This window comes from Vombatus ursinus, unplaced genomic scaffold (genome assembly GCF_900497805.2).
Source record: "Vombatus ursinus unplaced genomic scaffold, bare-nosed wombat genome assembly UNPS02014821.1, whole genome shotgun sequence".
NCBI lineage: Eukaryota > Metazoa > Chordata > Mammalia > Diprotodontia > Vombatidae > Vombatus > Vombatus ursinus.
In genome coordinates, this window is record NW_020954599.1 from 32,509,083 (window position 1) to 32,525,006 (window position 15,924).

A 15,924-nucleotide genomic window follows, 5' to 3' on the forward strand; every position below is an offset into this window, starting at 1 on the left:
AAGGCTTTCCCAGCCAAAAGGAGGAGGGGAGGGGGTTAGGGGGTGTGGAGGAGAGGTTGGGGGGTTGGAGGAACAGAGATCTGCAGCGTGAAAAGCGATGGGATCTCAGACAATAGCTCAATTCAGCAAAGAAGTGCTTAGCCAACTGTGAGCTGGGGGCACAAAAGACCCAAACAAATTGGGGAGGGGGGGTGGGAGAAGAAGAAAAGGAAAAAAAAGGCCTTTGGTTTTGACCTGAGACAGGGCGCCCAGGAAGCTGCGCTCGGATGGGCTTTCCTCCTGCAAGAAGGATTAGGAGAAGGCTTTTCCGATGACAAGTCTCCAAGCTGTTTTTCCTTTCACCTATGGGAAGCTAGAGCCGCAATCAATGAAGCAGGCTGGATCCGGTCTCCACCGCAGTCAGTCGTGGGGGTGCTTCCTTCCAGCAGTCCCTGTCGCTCACTGAAGAAAATGTGTATGTGTGTGTGTGTGTGTGTGTGTGTGCGTGTGCGCGCGCGCGTGCGGCTCCCTTACACACACACACATGCACACACAGGCTCTAGGCAGGGTCCGCAAGCAGCAGCTGCGGCAGTTCTGCTCCTGTGGAAGGAATCCACCCACAAACAGAGAGAGAAGGTCGTCACCAGAGCCCGAGCTCCTCCTGCATCATTCCAGTGCGCTGGCGCTGGAGCTGCCTCTGCGTGTGCGCCGCGGGCACGCACAGGTTTCTCACATACTTGTGCATTTTTCTCCTACCTACAAGCTCCTGCGGTTCCAAGAGCCATGCCTGCCAACCGATCCCAGGCTCCTGGCTGCTTTCAATGCCTCCAAAGTCAATGCCCCTCCTCAGTAGCTATAGCTCCTCTGCAGAAGAGTCCTGAAAGCGGTGAATGGCTACCCAAGGGCAGGAAACCCGGCAGCCACCCAGTCTCATGCTAATCAAGAAGCTGTCTAAAGTTAGAGCACTGATCCTGTCAAGCTTCACATTTTAATGTAAAACACCCCTGGGCTTCGCAAGACAAAAAAAAAAAAACAACCCTTGGCTGGTGCCCCAGCCTGTAGTCAGCTCTTGTAAATTTACATATTTTTAGGATAGTCCAACCCCCTTCAAAAAGACTGTGGGCGGGAGGAAGGAGGAGAAAAAAGATCTTCCGCCTAGAAAGGAAATCTGCAGTTCACCTTCCCCACCTGCAGCAGATTCTAAGAGGGTGTGCTCATCTGACAGCTGAAAATTCCAAGTCAAAACGTCCAACCGGTCTAGAAAACGAGGTGGATGGAAATGGTCTCTTGTGCTAGTCCCCTCTTGTCTGTCTTGCCTCTCTCCTTGTAAGCCACTACCAACTAGCTAAACTGCATTAAGGTCGGCCACCCCTTTACAAATCAAGGCTTGTGTGCAGCTGTTTCTAGTCTAACAGCCAATCACTGAAGGACAACAATGCACATGGTGAGCGAGGGGAGGAAAGAAAGGCAAGCTGATGCCTTCAGCTTGGATGGAGCCCAAGCAGCAGAGTTAATGCAAAATTAAAGGCGCATGGCCAGATTGCCAGCTAAATACTAAGAGTATTGCTGTTGCTGATTCTCCGCCTTTTACGCCTTCCCCACCCCCACACACAAACACACAGCAAGCCTTCCTAGCTAAGATTCAAAAATTCTTTAATATCGCTAAAAGCGAATATTTACAATTTGATTTTCAGTATCAATATATTCTTCCCTCCTCTCCCTCCCCCCCACTTCATTTCACTTATCTAGTAATTCTGATACGTATCTGTGTGTATGTATATACGTGTGTATGTGTGTGTGTATATATGTGTGTGTGTGTGTATGTATATATATAATATATATATATTATATATATATCATATATGTATATGTATATGCTTTCAGAGACAGGGTCTTCCTGTGAGCTATCCTTCTTAACCTGATAGAGGGCGGTGGACTGATTCTAAGTAGTTGACAATCAAGAAGGCTAAGATTCAGAACACTCTAACACAATTCCTAGCTATTTCAAGGCTGAAATGCCTCGGAGACAGGCTCATTTCGGTAAGCCTAAAAGCATACTGTAAGTTAGGAGATGATTTTCAGCCCCAGACATGTTGTAGAAGCTAGGGACAAGGCACTCCTATTCTGTCACTCACCTGTCCCCCTTGTTAAATAGGAACAACCTCATTAGCCTCTGAGCAGGGAGGTCTGGAAGAGTAACCAATAAAAATATAATGATAAAATACTTGGCTAGCCCCTGTAAGAAAATAATATTTAGGCTAGTGACATACTATTATTAAACATAATTCAAAAAGCTAGCTTTCTCTGACATTGTGAAACAAGTTAGGAAAAGGAGATTCCCCCAAAGTCCTTGATGTGGATGATTCCTGAAAACAGAAAACTGCAAAAGACCAAATGCACTAACTATGTGACAAAAGTATGAGTAGTGTATAGCCAAAAAGATAAACTGTGAATCATCTTTGACCCTGAAATACCTCTACTAGACTATACCCCAAAGAGATCACAAAGACCCATACGTACGGAAATATTTCTAGCAGCTTTTTTTGTAGAGGCAAAGACCTGGAAACTAAGGTTCCCATCAAATGGGAGATGGTTGAACTCATTACGGTACACAAATATAATGGAATGTTGTGAAAGGGATGGTTTCAGAGAAACCTTGGAAGACTTGTGTGAACTGATACAGAGGAAAGTGACCTGAACCAGGACAACAATTTATACAATAACAACATCATAAAGTCAAATAACTTTGAATGACTTAAGATCTCTGATCAATGCTATGACCAACAATTATTATAGAGGACCAAGACTGCACCCACCTCCTAACAAAAAGGTGATGGATATAGGATGCAGAATCAGACATTTTTAATATGGCCAACGTAAAAATCTGTTTTATTTGACTATGTATATTTGTTACAAGGTATTTTCCAGTCCTGCCCTTTGGCGGATGAGGATAGAAGGAAAAGAAAATAAATGCTTAATAAATTTAAAAAAAATGAAATTTGAAAAAAAATATATGGCTAGTCGTACTTCTAGCCTCCAAAATCTTTTGTATTTACAGTTTTTCTTATAGGATCACAGATTTAGAGCTGAAAGGAACCTTGCAGTTGCCTTGAAGTTCAGCCTCCTCCTTTTGTAGAAGAAAAAACTGAGGCATGGATAAACTTAAGTTGTTTGCCCAGGGTCACATGGCTAAGAAGTACCTCAGGCAGGATCTGAAACCAGGTCTTCATGACTAGTATCACGGTTAATCAATGATATTATACTGTCTCCACATATGGTGGATAACCAAGGCCCAGAAGTTGGCAAATATTGATTGATTGGTACATGAGCTTCAATCACCTAACCAGGTGATTGGGCAGACATGGGCACATCTACATGGGTATACTCCAAATCTTAAGAACATGCCTGCTGGTAGTATACAACCCCCTATTTTTCTTCACAACTTTACTGAAACAAGACTAGAAACATGGTATCATAGAAAGTGTTGGACTTGGAGTCATGAGGTTCCGAGTTCAAATCTCAGCTCTGCTTCTTATTAGCTATGTCACTATAAGCAAGTCTCTGTTCCTTGATGAGCTTCAAGATTCCCCATTCAAAGAATAAGGATAATACTTGTATTATCTATCTCACAGGGCTATTGTAAGAAAAATGTGTCATAACCATTACAGTACCTTATAAAGAGAAACTACTGTTATGACTTCATCTCATTGGCTCACAGATCGAGAGCTGGAAGAGCCCTTAGAGATCACCAAATCTTAACTCCTTTATTTTGCAAGTGAGAATACTAAGGCCCAGACAGGTTAAGAGTCACAAACAGGAGTCAAACTCAGGTCCTCTGGCTCCAAATCCATCATTCTTTCCATTGCCCCTAGGAACTATTTCTTCAACTATAAAATGTAGTGGTTGGATTAGATGGTGTGTAAAGTCCTTTCCAGTTCCAACGCTTTGCAATTCTAACATTTGTCCAGAACATTTTCTCACCATTTGCAATCAAGAGCCAACAGCTGCCACTGAATTCTGCTACTGAGATATGAGCATGATAAATGGCTATGTCTTGGTTCAACACAGAAAAGTAAAATAAGGAGGCTATTATGTCGGTTGGGAGAAGAGTAGGATGGTACCAGATTACTTGGCATTAATCTCCAGACCAAATCTAAGCTATCCAAGCCTTATTTTCCATGGTGAAAGACTTTACTCTATTATGACATAAAAGGAGGTGTGTCCTATAGCAAAAGCAAGGAATAAGTAATAAACAAACACTAGTATCCATTCATGTCCAGAGTCCTAAAGCAGGGTTCTTATCTTAGGGTCAATGAACTTTTTTTTTTTGGAGGCAATCGGGGAAGGTCAAATTTGAACTCAGGTCTTCCTCACTCAAGGTCTAGTGCTCTATCCCCTGTGCCACCTACCCACCCTTGGTCAATGAACTTTTAAAAAAATAGTCTGATAATTATATTTCATCATAAATTGTTTCTGGAGTAATATTACCCATTTTATTTTGTCTTGTCACTGAACTTCAATAACTCTGGAAGAGAGAGTGAAGCTGACAACTTTGTGCAATTCTGCCTCACTTAAATCCAATTCATGAGCAAGTCAAGACATCACTCTACAATGTCATCCTACCTCTTCAAAAAATGAAGGCCAAACAAAAAAACAACAACAATGACAACCTAATTTACTTTATGGGTTTGAAATCATTATTCTGAGTTGTCCACAGGCTTCACCAGAATGCCAAAGGGGTTCACAACAATAAGGTTAAGGACCCCTAGTCCTGGAAGATGGCCCTTCTGTGGAAGATATTTAGGAGGACAGGGACAAGAGACCCCAGGATGAGAAGGCAGGGGTGAATGGAAAACTGTACTGTTGGGGAAAGAACCCACACTAATAAGATCACAGATCCATCCAGTTCTCAAAGCAAGTTACAGATGGTGTACACATGCATGTTCTTGAGTGTCTTCACCAGGGTTACCAAGTAATTGAATAAAATTCAATTCAGTAAACATCTATTAAGCATCTAGAATATGCTAAGCATGGGTAATGCAAATAGGGAAAAGAAAGACAGTTCCTGATGTGAAGAAGTTTGTAATAGAATGAGAGAAGACACAAGAAAGGAAGCTGCAATGACTGGAGGGAAGGGGAGAGAAAGAAGGTGCCCCACCATGGGGATGCATGATGATGGTGGAGGCCAATCCAAAGAGATGGCAGAGATGGTGGGAAATGACCCAGCTGTTAACCCTCTTTAAATGGAGACTCTGGGAGGAGTTTTTTGCTCCACTCTCTAGCTCTCCTATCAGAAGGGATGAGGCTACCTACTAATGAGATCTGAGTACCAAAACTGATCAGGGAATGATGAGTTTCCTGGTCATGAGCCTTTCCTAGGAGCATGATGATGGTGGAGGTGAATCTAAGAAGCTGAACTTTACTGTAGTCCCAAAAAATCAATGCTACCTGGTTCTTCCAGACAATTGTAATAATAATAGGTAGCATGTGACACTTTCAGGTTTGCAAATGGCTTTACAGACATTATTTCATTTGATCCTCACAGCAAACCAGGGAGGTGGGTGCTGTTATTATCCCCATTTTACAGATAAGGAAACTGAGGCATAGTGACTTGCCCAGGGTCATACAACTAATAAATGTTTGAGGCTAGATTAGAACTCAGGTTTTCTTGGCTCCAGGTCCAGCAATCTATCCACTGTGACACCTAGCTACCTCCATGAAGTAGGATCATAGATTTAGAACTTCAAAGTACCTCATAGGCCATCTGGCCTAAATCCCCTCCACCCCAATTTTCCTGGTGAGGAAAATGAGGGTTCAGAATCTGTCCAAGGTCACACAGGTACTAAGCTAGTTATGGTGGGGAATAAATAGGAACAAATCCCAATAGCAGCTACGTGGTGAAATACAAGAAGAGGACCATCCATACAGCCAGACGAAAGGTCCACACCCTTTGGGAGCTCAAGGAAACACAGCATCAAAATAGCCATGGAATGCTGGGAAACCAGGACAGACAGATGACTCTGGCCAATACGAAGTAAATATATTTACTTACGTAAGTAAATAAGTAGATAGGGCGTCTCTTTGTGTGAATGAAAGAGAGCAAGATAAATATGATTCTAAGGGACAATGCGATGTCTCAAATAACAGTAGGCTCTAACATCAGCTCCAGCATCAGCGTACGGAAAGACTTCCTGGGTACACATTGTGGAAAAGGCCTGTTTGTCCACTAGTCTGTAGCCACACCTGCATACACGGAGAACAGTCCTCAACACTATAAACATCTTTGAATGCGGACGATAGATTCAGACTCAAACCTGCAGCAGTGGAGAGGATTCAGTTTAACAAATATTTAATAGGCACCAAGAATACAAAAACAGAAATAGAATGGCCCCTGTCCTCAAGGAGTTTATATTCTACTGAGGGACGAGATGCAACGGCATACACAGAGAAGTAAATACAAACGAATGCAGAGCAAATGCAAAGTAATTTGGGAGGAAGAACAAATAATGGGGGAGAAGGAGAATCAGGAATGGCCCCTCGTAAGAGGCTCATGGGAGCTGAGCATTAAAGGGAACTGTTGGTTCCAAGATGCTGAGGAGGGAGAACATTTCAGGGATGGAGGACAGCCCATTCAATGAAAAAAAAATGTCATACATGGTGAGTATGTAGGCTAATCTGGTGAAATGGAGACTCTATACTCTTTAGTCAACCTGGAAACAGAAGTTGAAGCCATTTTGTTCAGGGCTTTAAAGGCCAAACAGAGCAATTAAAATTTTATTCTAGAGGCAATAACCGGGAGTCAGTGAAGTTTCTTTAAGAGGAGAGTAATATGGTCAGACAAAAATCTCTTTAGGATAATCCATTTGGCACTGTGCAGTCAGTCAATAAATATTTATTAGCTACTATGTGCCAGGCACTGTGCTAAGTGCTGGGAATACAAAGAAAAAGAAAAGACAGGCCCTGCCCTCAAGGAGATTATAATCTAATGGAGGAGACAACATGCAAACAATAATGTACAAACAAGCTATATACAAGATAAATTGGAAATAATCAACAGAGAACAGATTAGAGAGGAGAGAGATGGATGCAGGGAGACCAATTAAATGGGAATAAAGGTAACAATTTACAACATTGTAGTATCATTAAAAAAAAGATCCAAGATACATTTTAACAGATAATAAAAAATGAAAAAAAAAATTTCAACAATACTAAGGTCTACCTGGATTCCATATCATAAGATAGAAGCATCCTTAAATTCTCAAGAGCAATGCCCACAGAGGAGAAGGTCTAACCAAGCCAGACAGTCTTTGAGTAAGGGCCCAGTGATGAACTGGGTGTGTCTTCCCAGGACCAGCCTAACTAAATTCAGAAAGGTTATAACCAGAGGTGGCCCCACGGGTCAACTCTTATAGACATCAGCATGGAAGGGCTGGAAGAATTACTCACACTAGGGCAGCTGGGTGGCACAGTGGATAGAGCACCAGTCTTGGAGTCAGGAGGACCTGAGTTCAAAGCTGGCCTCAGACACACAACATTTCTTAGCTGTGTGACTCTGGGCAAGTCACTTAACCCCATTGCCTTACCAAAAAACAAAACAAAAGAATAACTTATACTGAGGAAATCACGATCTATCGAAATATTAAAGAATTGTTTTTTGGGGTCAGCTAGGTGGCACAGTGGATCAAGCACCAGCTCTGAATTCAGGAGGACCTGAGTTCAAATATGACCTCAGACACGTGACACTTACTAGCAACTCTGGGCAATTCACTTAACCTTATTGCCTAGCCCCCAAAAAATTGTTTTTTGCATTGATAAAAAACTCACCATTTAACCAAATGAAAATTTTGATTGAAGTTGATTTTTTTTAACTTTACTGTCAGTGAATTCCTACATGTTTTAAAAAACAAATCCCATGTGGAAGTTTTTGCTCTTAATTTTACTCTTTAATCCTAAATCAAGACTTAATCAGCAGCTGGTCAAATCCCATATGTCAAGCTGCAGATGGAGAATTCTTTTGAAGGATCTAGTCTGGTTAAATTATTTACACATGACTATAAAGAAAAAAAATAATTCCTCCTTCTGTAGGTGTCCTGAGTACAAAAGAAGAGAAGGCCTCACCTTCGCTGTGTAACTATGCAGACTGGCCAAAGTTTGGCTTCTTTCTCCTTACTCGAGGGTATTCAGGGAATTCATCTCAACACATGGCTCTGTGTTTGCCTAGTCACTTCTGTTGTAGCATCACAACCCAGAGGGCAATTTCCTAAATTCCTTGTTAGGTAAAGAAGTCTTACCCACACCCTGTCCTAAGACATATAACTCTCTGAAGTGGAAATATTCCATAGACCAGGCTTCTAATTGAGGTACAAGTGGATGAGGTGGCAAAGGGGTATGAAAGGAGGATTCCTTACAAAATATATATCCTTTTTTTTTATTAAGAAGAAAAAAAGGGTGATAATCAAGGGATAATATAGAATTAAAGTTATCTGGGGAAGCTTAAGTTCTAATGTTGCCAGGATTTTTCCCAGTTCCCATCTGAGGTAGTTGTTAGGAAGCTTCCACAGTGCTCTGATTAGACACAGAGCATGCTGGGAAATACAGGTCCTAGTTATTTTCCTACCAAGACCTCAAATGGGGAAGGCAGGGATATCTTTTGGGGAAGACGCTTGCTTGTCTTACAATGACCCCAATGTGTATCCTAGTGTGGTACTTTAATCCTTCTTCTCCAATGCTCCATCTTTCCTCACCTCATTTCCTCTCAGTCAATGCCCGTGTCTATGATAATCCAGGAGACAAGAAACAAAGAAATAAGCAATTTTTGCCCAAATAGTCAATTTAATCCTGAGCTCCAACCCCAGGTTTACCTCTAATGAATCTGCCACAGAAGCCTCTACTTTCCCACTAACCTAGGAATGGATGAGAGAATAGAAAACAGGACCATAGGAAAGGATAGGACATCTCTTCCACCCTTCCCTATCACCAGTCCTTGCATACCACATGGGGGATATCCTTCTCATTCAAATGTTAAACTAGGTAAACTCCATAAGGGCAAGGAATATTTCTTATCCATTCTTTAAAAAATTATTTCCCTCCATACGTAACGTATATATAATAAATAACAGTTCAATTTAATTGAACTAAGTATGAGAGTGCTTCCCACAGTCAATACAAGGCTCTTTACTGCCTATAAGATAAAGTCAAAATTCCTCCACAATCTGGCTGCACTCTATCAAATCTTATTTTCCATCATTCCTTAACACAAAACCAACACAAAACCTCAACACACAACCTGCACTCCAATCAAGATGGCTACCTCTATGCCCTCCAAACACACTGCGCTCATTGTGGACTCCAATTCTGTGCTCCTATTATCTATCCCCTCCTGCCCTCTACTTGGAATACTCTCCCCACTCTTGGCTACCCATCCAAATTCTGCCCAACCTTGAATACCAAGCTATGTCCTTCCTCCACCACGAAACTTTGTCTTATTTACATTTTCTCTGAACTCTGAGCATAATTTTTATCCATATCACCATGTCACTCATTGCAGCATTTCAGAATCAGAGTTGAAGGAAGCCTCTACTTACATGCTATTTAGGTTTCGGGAGGGTAGAAACTGATCATAGCATACTTCTTTTTGCAATCTCCTTAGCACTTAGTACCAGTCCACTGTGCATAAAGTAGAGATAAATAGATACTTATGTACGGATAGCTTCAAGCCAAACAAAGGACCTGGTTTATTTTAACCTACTATCCATTACATTGATAAATAGCCTGGCCTGGTTTCAAATCTCATCTCTGATATATATGGGCTGGGTGACCTTGGCCAAGCTGTTTAACTAGATAACCATATAAGCTGCAGAAAAGGTGCCTGCCTGTATTGGTAGAGGGTGTTTCCCCACTCTGGGAGGCAACTAGGTGGCTCAGTTGATAAAACACTAGATCAAGGGTCAGGACAGCCTGAGTTCAAATTCAGCCTCAGACACTAGCTGTGTGAACCTGGGCAAATCACTCAAACTCTTTTTCCCTCAGTTTCCCCATCTGTAAAATGAGTATAATAATAGCACCTATATCCCAAGGATGTTGTGAGGATCAAACAAGATATCTGTAAAGCATGTAGAAGGAGTTAGTAAATTCTTGTTTTCTTCCTTCCTTATAGTGATAAAATCACAGGCCCAGTCCTTATCCCTATCCCATCCATGACTGGTAAGAAAGAGCTATTGTAACTAAATACCTCAAGCTATATATCTGTACATAGGGTACATGTTACCCATCACATGGAGATTTTGGGCAAGTAGTTAGATTTGGAGAAAATTCGATTACATCCTTTGTTGTTATTGCATGAATTTCATTCATTCATTCACCCATTCATTCATTTTAAAAGGTACAAAACACCTGAACAGAGCTCATGGAAATCACCATTCTTGCCCCAAAAATCCACAAGTTACATTAGGAGTACATGTGTGCACTTGTGTGTCCATTCAAAATGTAAATGAACTTAATTTTGATAATTTAATGAGACCTTCCCCCATCGCGTTTCTATAAGGAGTCCATAACACTTAAGGGGTTAACCTCAGAGTAATCAATCTCCAAAGTTTTCTTTTCTTGGTTCTGTTTTGCAGGTCACCTCAGAGTGGCTTCCCAAGCCAACAAAAAACCACAGCATGACACAGATGGATTTTAAAGGATGGATCTTTTTTCTCCCTCTAACATGTGGTTTCCTGTAATTTAAGGAAATGATATACATTAACAATTAAAATCATATATCAAAAAAGAAGTAAATACTCAAATAGTTTCCTGATTTATCAGATTACATAAACTTTTTTTTAAGACTCCAGATATTTAAATTCCAGACTCTATTTTATTTAAAGAAGGAATAACAGTTTAACTCTCTCAGAACTGTATAGTTTATGAGTAGATACTCCAAGACCTGGGTGCCCCTACACTTTTCTTTATGGCCTCTAATATTCTCAGCACATTATTACTCCCATGCTATATACACTACATTCTTCCTGCTTGTACATATTTATATTTTTTTATTTTTTATTTTTTGACCAGCTAGAATTTCATGGGTAGAGAGAGAATCCCAGTGAAGGATTTGCCCTACACCAAGATAGATCAACACTTTCTCAGCAATGCATAGCCCCAGATGCCACTGAGAGACTGAGTTAACTTGACCAGGATCACACAGTCTGTATGAATCAGAGGAAGGACTGGAACCCAGGTCTTCCTGACTCTGAGACCATCTCTCTGTCCATTCTGCCATATACTTTCATGTTTTACTGTCCTGAAATTAGAAAAGATAAACGAATTGTACCACATTAGACAGTACTACTTGATACAGTCAGCAATAAGGACTTAGCTCTCCCACCTTCCCAACACTCTGAGTTGTTCCCAAACAACTCACTTTGAAAGTGAGACCAATGAATTTCAATAGAGGGAAGAAGAAGAAGAATTAGGGCACTTATGAAGCTAATGAGATGAAGAAAATTCACAGCAATCATTTTAAGCTTTTTTTCTATTCTTCCCACCCAGAAGTCCTTCTACATCCTCCTTACCACAAAAACTCAGCAACTGACTCATATGCTGCTCCGAGTTTTATAAAGCACTTCTGTAAAGATCTCGTTGCAGCCTCACAACGAATTCTGTGAGATAAATCCTACAGGTTCTGTTACCCCATTTTACAAATGGGGAAACTGAGGCCAAAACCAAGACCCTCAAAGAAAGAATGGCTAAAATAGTGAAGTCCTAAAGACCTGTTGATGGTATTCTAAAAAAAGATACGACTTTTTAAATGAGAAAGATACCTTTCCTATAACTTTATTCACTATTTTTTAAAAAATAGGCACAAGAAGCAACTATGAATTAAAACAAGTACTTTTGACTCTAAGAATACAGGCTATCCCAAAAGTTTTAGTAAAGTTCTAAGCTGTTAAAACTTAAATGCCTTTAATTAAAGCTTTAATAGCTCAAAACTGCCCTTGGACCTTTGGGACAACCTGTATAAAATCCAGAGTAACCAACATTCATCAATCAATCAATAAACTTTTAATAAGCACCCTAAGCTAAGTAGGTGCTAGGGATAGTTCTTGCCCTCAGGAAACTTACAGTCTAATGGGGGAGACAACAAGCAAACAAAAATGTACAAAATAAGCTATGTACAGGATAAATAGGAAACAATTACAAGAGGAAAGTCGATGGAATTAGGAGGTGATTACCCAAGTTTTCATTCACCACTGCCTTTGGGGGATGGGGTGGGAAGTACAATCCTGAAGAAGCCTTCTGCTTACCCATATCCTCTACCTAGCCCTTGACCCAAGCCTAGAAGGAAGAGGTCCAAGGAAAGTTGGGGGAGGGAGTGCATGGACAACAGTAGTGAGGAAGCCATGACACATCTGGACATTTTGGACCTGATCAAGATGCAGGCTATAAACTAACGTTGACTGTCCTTATTAATACCTGCCTACAATTAGGTTCACCTGCCACCTGCTGTCTTCTGGGGCTTGAAGAGTGAAGGAGAAGCAGTCATACCACCACTAGGCCTTATATTCAGAAGAGATCAAAGAAAGGGAAAATGGATCTATACATACCAAAATATAGCTATTTTGGAAGTGACAAAGAACTGAAAACAAAGAGGGCCCATCAACTGGAGAATGGCTCAACAAATTACGGCATATGAATGTAATGGAATATTATTTCTCCATAAGAAATTACAAAATGGACAGTTCCAAGGAAACCTTGGAAGACTTGTATGAAATGTGTCCGAGTTGCATGAAAACCCGGAAAATAAAGACAAACAAATATGAAAGACTTTAAAAAATCTGATCAATGCAATGACCAACTTTAACTCCAGAGGAAAAATGATGAAAGCAAGCTACTCACCTCCTGATGGAGAGGTGATGGATACAAAATACAGAATGAGACATATGTACATTTTTGGACATGGTCAATGTAGGACTTTTATTTTCACTTCAGCATGCATATTTGTAACAAGTGTTTTCTTCTCTTTTTCTCAATGGGGGCAGGAGGTAGGAAGAAATATAGCAATAAAGTTCTCTCAAAAATGAGATGAGAACACAAGGAAGGCCAGAAAGACTCACAGACAAATAAGACAACTTTGAAGGCTAAAATATTTAATTTATTATATGCCTTAAGAGAAAAGCAACCTCTATATGATGGAGATTAACAGTTTTATGTACAATCCTCTTCTATTCTACAATATATGTAGAAATGCTCATTTTATCTGTTTTTTGTTAAACTCAATAAAAATAAAGATGAAAAAATAAAACAAAGGGAAGGAAAACATGCTAGCTGCTTTTGAGTAAAAGGAAACAGAAAAATGTGTTTGGGAAAAAAAGAAGAAAGGAGTAACACAGCAAGTAAAAGGGGGGAAGTTTAATCCAGAGAAAAAGAAAATACTAGAGTTATATGGTTTCTTCTCCTCAGACCATCCAGTTTGAATGCCAAGACCAAGTCTTCTACCCAGACAAGAGATCAAGTTGCCATTTGTCTGAAAAATTAAAATCCCCATCAGCTGTGAAAACATTTATTTGTCTTTAAATGCCATAAAATTTCTGTTATATCATGTCTCTCATAGTAGTGTCCTCTCAAACCACTAAACCTATTTCTAGCTCAGCCACCATTGAGGGGAGAAATCACGTCCAATAAGGCTCTACCGTCCTCATCACCAACAATAAGTGCTGACCAAATGCCTCCAGTAGGCAGACTGGCACAGGATCCCTGGGTCTGTCAGCACCTCCCAGACCCACTGGTCCTGTTTCCAACCCAGCCCTCATACTCATCACACAGGGAGGTGGCTCCTGTAGAACATGGGCCAGCCATCCCCACCAATTGCCAACCAACTGCCACGTACAAGGCAGGCAAGCCAGCCCAGCTGAAGCACCAAGGCACCCGAGGGAGAGACAGGAGGTCCCATGTGCCAGCCAAGTCAGACCACCATTCCCATTTTGATCACCATTTCTTCTCAGATCCTGATGGAGACAGCCCAGGATCCTGAAACCAAGAACCTACAGCAATGCTTCCAGTCCATCACCCTGGATAGCTTTCCTTGTGGAGATGCAGCCTGGCAACTGGTCCTGTAGGTACCGCAGCCACAGCTACTGAAGACCCAGAAAGAAAGTCCTTGACACCAAAGTTCTTGGCATTGTCAAATGATTCAACATTAGTAAAAATAACATAAAAGAAAAGACATTGCCATCTGCTTCACTACTGTGCTGTAAGGATCATGGGACTTTTCCACCTGATCTGTAGCTAAAAACTTCTACCTGTTGCAATAGAATATGAGCTCCTTGAGAGTAGGAAGTCTTACTTTTCTATTTGTATCCTCAGCACTTAGCACAGTCCACAATGACTATTTGCAATAGTAAATACTTAATAAACATTTCATTCATTCATTCATTCATTCATGACCATAGCCAATTATTAAGCATTTTTATTTTTTTTAAAAACCACATAAGAACTTTATGACACTTTTATATGTCTATCCTGCCATTTTGCTAGGCACAAAGTGGGCATCAACATTCCTTTATTATTCTTTAGGCATGTGAACTCTACATCTAAGTAATCAAGTTTGACGTATCTTAGATCAAGAAATTGTTCCTCACATCACTCTACACTAAGACCATTTTCTCAGTTCCCAAACAGATGATTATAAAATTTCACATTTTTTTAAAAAAGGAAATCTTGAGAATTACTGCAATGTTGTATATAAAAATGTTATTAGAAGCAATGTTCTGCAATTTCCCTTTGATGTTTTCATACACATATTCTCTACAATATCCACTGCTGCATTAGCAATCTTAGTAAACATTTGTACAACATATTTATATATAAATGTTTGTACAACATATTTATATATGAACATGAAAATTATGTTGAAAGCTACCTTGTATTTTTCTAGAGGATGTCTTTGCTTTTGTTTTTTTTAATTCTGTTACTCTGTTTGAAAGAGTGGCATTTCTCAACATAACAACAACAACAACAAAAGTTTTAACAAAAAAAGTGATAGAAAAGAGAGAAAAACAAACCTCTGAACTGTTCAAATGGAAGTTTTATATTAAATATGGTGCCAGCTCACTTTTTTTTTATAAATATTGAATTTTTCTTGGCCAGGTCATGGGAGGTAGAGTGGCCCAGAAAATATTTATTGTATTGGTTGATTTGATTTTTTTAAAGACATAATTCCCTTGACTCCCTAGAGGAGAAACCTGAGATTTTCTGAAGCTGAGTGGTATCTTTGCCCAAAGGGAAGAAACAAAATGAAGGAATAGCCTAGCTTGGTCTTTCTCTTCAATGAGAAGCCCATATTCAAAGTTTAACATGATTGATCATGGCTGTACCTAGGTACTTCTGAATCTTTGTCATAGAAAGTTTATTCCTTAGCTGTCCCACACAAATATAAACTGAAGCCCAGTCATCACCCATAACCATGCAAAACTACAAACTACACTCAACCCTCCTGAGGCCCTAGCTAGCCTCGGGAAAGGTGCAGAACTCACTCCAACCTCTTTCCAGTTATACATTTAAAATACAGGGTGTCCCAAAAGTCTTTAAGTTTTCACTTAAAATGTCACTAAGACTTCTGTTTTTATCAAAAGATTCTGAAACCAGGGTTATCCAAAAGGAAAAGTGTGGGAATTTTGAGAACTATAATTGACATTCTCCCCCAAAGCATTTATTAAAAACAATCAAAGCTGCTATTATACACCTTCTTCTGCATCCCACAAAAACACACATGCAGTCAAATTGATCCTACCCTTTCTAATGAAAAGGGCATGCCAATCCCCTGGCATAATGCTATGGCTGCACCATGTGATTTAATAGACCAAAAACACTTTTCCCTGACCACTTCCAATACCTGCTGTCTTCTCCAATGGACTATAAGCTCCTTGAAGGTCTTTCTTTTGTATTTGTGTGCCAAGTTATTAG

The 15,924-nt window shown here is 40.2% G+C and overlaps 1 protein-coding gene across 4 annotated transcripts in view; it reads right to left on the reverse strand.

Annotated features, from left to right (window-relative positions):
- The window catches only part of STOX2 (storkhead box 2), a 316,380-nt gene that overhangs the window by 155,278 nt on the left and 145,178 nt on the right, over positions 1 to 15,924 (reverse strand). The window lies entirely within an intron of this gene.